The sequence below is a fragment of the Hemitrygon akajei genome, unplaced genomic scaffold (assembly GCF_048418815.1).
Source record: "Hemitrygon akajei unplaced genomic scaffold, sHemAka1.3 Scf000059, whole genome shotgun sequence".
NCBI classification, from domain to species: Eukaryota; Metazoa; Chordata; class Chondrichthyes; order Myliobatiformes; family Dasyatidae; genus Hemitrygon; species Hemitrygon akajei.
The window spans coordinates 1779986-1786228 of record NW_027331945.1 but is presented as its reverse complement, the minus strand read 5'-3'; positions in this window follow the sequence as shown (position 1 = coordinate 1786228).

Below are 6243 nucleotides of genomic sequence, written 5' to 3'. Positions count from 1 at the left end.
TAAGCGTCCCTGAAGATTATGTCTGAAGATGTATCTTCAGATGCAGCTCTTCGGAGGCATGATGCGGTGTTTAGAATGAAAGCTGGAGCCATTGACCAGCTAGAAGCAGAGACAATTGTAGTTAGTCGGTTCAGGTATGTATCAGGCCATTATAGATTTGTGTCTGCCGGGGGATGTGTGCGTCTTGCATGCATTGATGGGGTGCCCTGGGGATATGCAGATCAAACAAATATACCATTTATATGTTGTTGAGTTACAGGTCACCTCAGGAAAACTAGCAGCAACAGTCACACAGAGGAACCAGGTCAGCCATTGTTGAATTGCAAGGCAGACAAGGTCCAGTCGAGCAAATGCGAGAGGGAATTCTAAATTCAGTGGTACAGGAAGAGATTTCTGTGATCGCAAACCAAAATTCAGACTGATAGTTGCCTCACTTGTTCCAGAATATACGATGTCTCAGAGGACGCACAGAATATTCCGATGAAGATAGTGCGCTGCGTTTATTCGTCTTTCATTTTGAAAAGCAAAGTCATAGCCATGAAGGAAGCTCTAGATCTGCAAACTTAATTGCGGGGGTTAGCCTGGAGTTAAAAAGCAGGAAATCAAGAGTTGTATTCAGAGTATTACTTTCTGTACCATGTACTAACAATGTAAATAATTGGAACAGAGAGCGCAACGGGGGCTTCAGAAATTTTTGCTAATAGGCGTTTCATGAAGCAGCAGGGAATCGTGCAGGGAAAATGGACTGCAGTTGAACAGGAAAGGTACTAAGCTTCACAGATTGTATTCGTAAGTGCAGTCAGCCTGACAAGTAAATCTGAAATAAAAGGCAGGCAAGGGGCGCTTAATGAATATAGTGGGTATTATAGATTGAAGTAAGTTTATCTCAAATCAACGAGTATCATAGGTACGGCTGATGATTCAGAACCTAGATTAATGCTTTAAAATATAGTGTTCTTTCCATAATAGAGCCATGGTTGATACTGGGTCTTGTCTGCCAACTCAACGTCCCATAATGTCAATATGTTAGAAGTGATAGGATGGGAAGTAAAAATATTAGAAAAGTTTTGCGGGTAATTAGAGAAAATGTTACTGCTCTATGCAGAGAAGACATTCATCCCCTGAGGAAAAGTGGGGAAATCTGAAATGAGTCACATTGGTGTGATTATTTTATTAATTCCCAATATCCTGTAGAATCATAGGAGCAAGTATGCAGACAGAGTATGACTGATGTAACTGAGTGAAATGCGTTGTCGTGTTTAATTTGACCTTACCAATATTGGTGGGTACAGCATTGCTGCAAAACCAAACAAACAAACAAATCAAGAATCAAACTTTTTTTGAGGCAGACTTTTTCAGCTGCATCCAGGAGTGTTCTTTTTTAAAGCGTGTGACACTACTGGAGTTTCCAATTGGGAAATGAATGTGTAAGGGTGACTAATATTTCTCTGGAAGAACACATTAGAATCGGCGGTAATAATACATTATATTTCAATGCAGTAAGAAATAAGGACGAATTTGGTACTAACCAGAAGAACCGACTGGGCTCTAGGTAAATTGCAGCCCATTGACTGAAGATTTCGGAAATGTAAATTGCGAGCAGTTGACACTGGAAAGTCAACATTTGACTTATGGGAAACCATTGAAGACTATATGACCGGCAGTCAGGTAAGGCACGTTCAGTGAGATTGAATGACACAGATGGTAAAGTAAAAGGCCTTAGGTGACAAAATAAGTTGTGGTTTTTGGCACTAAGGGGGATAAAAAGAAAAAGGTAGCTCATGAATTCGGGAAAGGTATTCAGAGATATATAGAGAACTTAATCAAGTAAGAGAACCACCAAGGGTTTCAGAACGATCTTAGCATCTTGCTCAAGAAGAATACTAACTATATATGTTGCAGTTCGAGAACAAGAGACTGGCTATAGGGAGGGTATTCCTGCTGAAGGAGCATGGAGGTAATTTGTGCTAGGAGTCAGAGGGTGTCGGCAAAGTACTAAATCAATTTTTTGCATTTATATTCACGAAGGGAAAGGATACAGGGAAAGTGAGATCGGAGTGTGCTATTAGAACAAGCTACTTAATTGAGAAACAAAGAGGTAGATGTTATTAAGAGTATTGAAGGACATTAAGATGGACACATTCCCATGGCCTAATAGGACGTATCCTACCTTATGGAGATGCACGTGGGAAGAATGTTGTGGAATCGATGAAGATTTCTGTATTTACTGTCTATTCAGCAGAGCTGGCAGTGAAGAGTGGAGATGAAAAACAGAATTTTTAAAAATTATTATTACAAAGTTTAGCATTCTATTTTTAGAAGCTAAGACCGCAGGGAAGTCCGGGGAAATTGGAACTATTTTGTGCAGAATAGAAGATGAAGGTCTAGCTGGATTAGACGCTGCCTCAAGCTGTGTTTTACCAAAGCCAAAGTTCCTTTGATAATGATTTGATCATATTTACTTCTGGATTGTATGCAGTGCATCGATATACAGAACAGCGCTAATACAATGAAGCCTATTGACAGACCGATAAACACGATGATACTGTATCATAACATAACCCTGAGAAATAAGGTCACACAACGTAAGACAATGGCCTCGTCTTCGACTCATTTCGAAAACTAAATTTCCGCATGTATTATCTATCTGTAACAGGTCACCACTGATTCCAATGAATATTGTTTTGCTACTCCAAACCCAGATCAGTAAATGCTTTTTCCCCAATTTCAAAACATTATTGGTATTATATGCTTAACCAAACTCTTGGTATTTCTCGCAGCAATCATTCCTGACTATAGCTTTGAGACGGCAACAAGCTAAATAAAAATTAAAATAATGCAGCAGCTGTTTATGTCTTCAATCATATCAATAATGTTAAATTGCTTGTTCTGTTAATTTACAATAGCAATTTGAAAAAATTCTGCTGCATTTGTCCATTCAGGTTGAGCTAGTTATTTATTATCAGATCCTGCACTCGAGTTATTTTCTGCTCTGGCTGTTAGCAGAGATTGCATTGATTCCAAAATTTGCCAATGGAATCGATTTCTCCTCTCCCTCCCCGTAACACTGTTGACACTAAGGACATCTGTTTTTTCTTTTAGTTTTTGTGGCATCATGCCACGACTTTAAGGTAATGTAGTCACTCCTACTTTACAATAGCATTTCAAAATGTGTCTTGCACTTCTTGCCCCTAGGAATCTCCAGAAAGAATATTTGCACAGTAATAATTGAATATAGTGCCTAATATTCATTCATTCATTCATTCTCTGTATATATAAACTGTCTTGTCACATTCTACAGCAATGTCTCTAAAAACTTTTTCTGTTAAACTCACAGGAAACACCTGTTGTTGCACATATCTCTAATACATCTTCTCCTCTGAAACACTGATCTGCGGTTTCTACATTTATTTTGTGATTTCATTCTGACAAATGTTTATGGGCCTACTTTTTGTTCCAGACTCTTTAACCAAGTCATCGGTGTGCGAATGTTTAGTTTGAGTTTCTGAATAGTTATTGAGGAGAACTTACTGACCTGCCGGAGGAGCAACATTACATTTATCGTCAACTCAGTTCTGAAATGGGACGAATCTTGGAATGAAAGTCATTTGCAGCCGTATTGTTTTAAGAGTTAAATTATACGACCAGTGTCCAAAGGCCTGGAGCATTGTTCTATTGGTGCAACTGGGCAATGTTATTTCACGTAATCACATAATTATTGAATAAAAACCTAACTGTATTCATGAAAAATTTCTAACAAATATACTGTTGATGAAACCCACCTGACTACAGAAAAGGATCTTGGCGACTGTAGGGATGACAAAAAGCGGACTGAAAAGCCTGAGCGTATGGATATTAAGGATATCAAGAAACAGGATATGCTGGACCCTCATGTGACTCTGTGCTATGACCCTCCGGGGTGCTCAGCTGCGGAAAGCCAATATTATGCACCCCTCGAGGGACAGAGGGTCCCAGTCCCGGTGACTGGCGAGGTTAAAGGAAGAGAGGGCAGTGCATTACTCACCGAATTTCCGAATTTCCTTTGGTGACAGTCAGGACTGTTGGTTTCCCATACCACCAGGAGGCTTTACTCTGGGTTAAAGCCAAAGAGGCTCCGGTTCCTTGCCTACACCCGGACGAAACAAGCCTCCAGCACCAAGGGAGACTGGCCAGACTTGGCCGGGGGCCAACTCCGATACTGGAAGGAAGGAGTCAAAGGTGAAGACGGGTCATCTGGCAAGACACTCTATTAATATTGACCGCACCCAAGACTTTGTAATACATCTCTGTGAAATTTCAGGCCATGGAGTCGACCGCACCAACAGCCCATCCCCCCACCCTCGTCCGGATCACCGTGAGAGAAGGACAGACTGTCCCATCCCTGCAGCAATACCACTTCCAGCCCGAGGCAACGTTTCATGAGGCTGTAAGCTATTTTGTGGATCCAGCAGGAAAACGATAAGTGACGACAGTGAAGTAATTGAGCAAGTCTCCTTTGCAGCAGCTGTCTCCGCCCAGAAAGCTGAGCTACTTGCTCTGACTCCTGCCTGTATCCTAGCAACAGACTAAAGTGCAGTCTGACAGCGTACTCAGTTCTGACTTTGAGAATCCACCACAGAACCAATTCTTTGTAGAAGACCTTAAACAAACAATGGAAAGTCATAAATGAAGAAGGCACAGAAGAGGGAGTCCACAACTATTTGGAACAAAATAAACAGGGCCTGAGTGAGGGCTTCAGTGGAGGAGCTAAAAATTCAAGCCAAAACTGAATTCCTCGTTGATTAACGTTTCGAATGCTAACATGAAAAAGCCTGTGGAGAAGAAATCTCAAACAGATTAAACGGCGAACTTTTACATAGACTCCCGTACCCCACATTTTTAGTCCCTTCGGGAGACCAGCAAGCTCTTATTAGACAAAATCTAAGGACGGGTATGGCGGACATGGAGGAAAACGTAACTAACATCGGGGGAATATATAAGTTCCACGGGGACGCCGTTGAAGGAGAACGCAAACTACCATCCCAAATGGGTTACCACCTTCAATCTCAGACAAATTTATGGGTGACACCTGTAGGACAGGTTTGTGTTCCTTCTGTGTTCTTATCTATCTTAATAGATTATGTAAATAATTCTACACACTTGGGCAAGGAGGGAATGGTTAATATCTTGGTGGCACCCTGATTTCCAGGAAGCAGCTGAAAAGCGAGCCACAGCATATTGAAAAAAACGCGAATGCTGGAAAGGGAATGCCTTGTGTTTCCGGAACGGGGGGACCTTTTCCTTCTTTACAACGTGATTTTATAGAACTACCTAGAGCACATTATTGTAAACATTGCTTGGTAATAGTAGATGTATTTAGCAGATAGATAGACGCTATACCCACCAGTAATAATACCGTTGTAAAAATATTACTAAGTGAAGTGATTCGCTGTTTGGGATTACCTGAATCAATAAGCTCAGACAATGGGCCTCATTTTATTGCTAATATAAATGAAAAACATCTGTAAAGAACTGGCAATAAAACAGCAATTTTACTGTGCTCACCACCCAAGAGCAGCCGGTGTAGTGGAACGAGCAAATGGAATCTTAAAGAATAAGCTAACGAAACTTATGCAAGAAACTGGACTAACCTGGCTTAAGGTTTTACCTTTGGAATTGTTCCATATGAGAGTTGAACCCTAGACTAAAACTGGATTATCCCCAGCAGAAATCATCCATTGAAAGCCGATGTGTACCCCATGGACACCGGGGTTAACTCGTCCCCTCCCTGATAAAATAGAGATGCATACTATAGGGGAGGAAATGGGAAAATATTTGTGTAAACTAACCAAATATTTTCCAAAGTTTGCACTTGCAGGTTCGCCGGGCCCACCAAGCATACGAACATTAAGCTAAAGGGGATTGTCCCACTGTTAATCCTTCAGACTTTGCCTTGATAAAGAATTGGGACAGAAATAAATTGGACACTCGGTGGAGAGGACCCTATCAGGTGCTACTGACCACACCCACGGCCGTGAGGGTGGAGGGGCACCCAAGGTGGATTCATCGATCGGACTGTAAACCCGTCTTTAATGAAGTAGAATAAACAAAGGGGGAATAATATCATGATGGCTGTACTAATGTTTATTTTTGTACTATGTGCACAAGTCTCCAAACAAATACTTCCCTTTCTCTATGCCACACATATGCAGAACCAAAAAGGCTGTCGGACTTTTGGGAATGTGCCAGGTTATCCCAGCATGC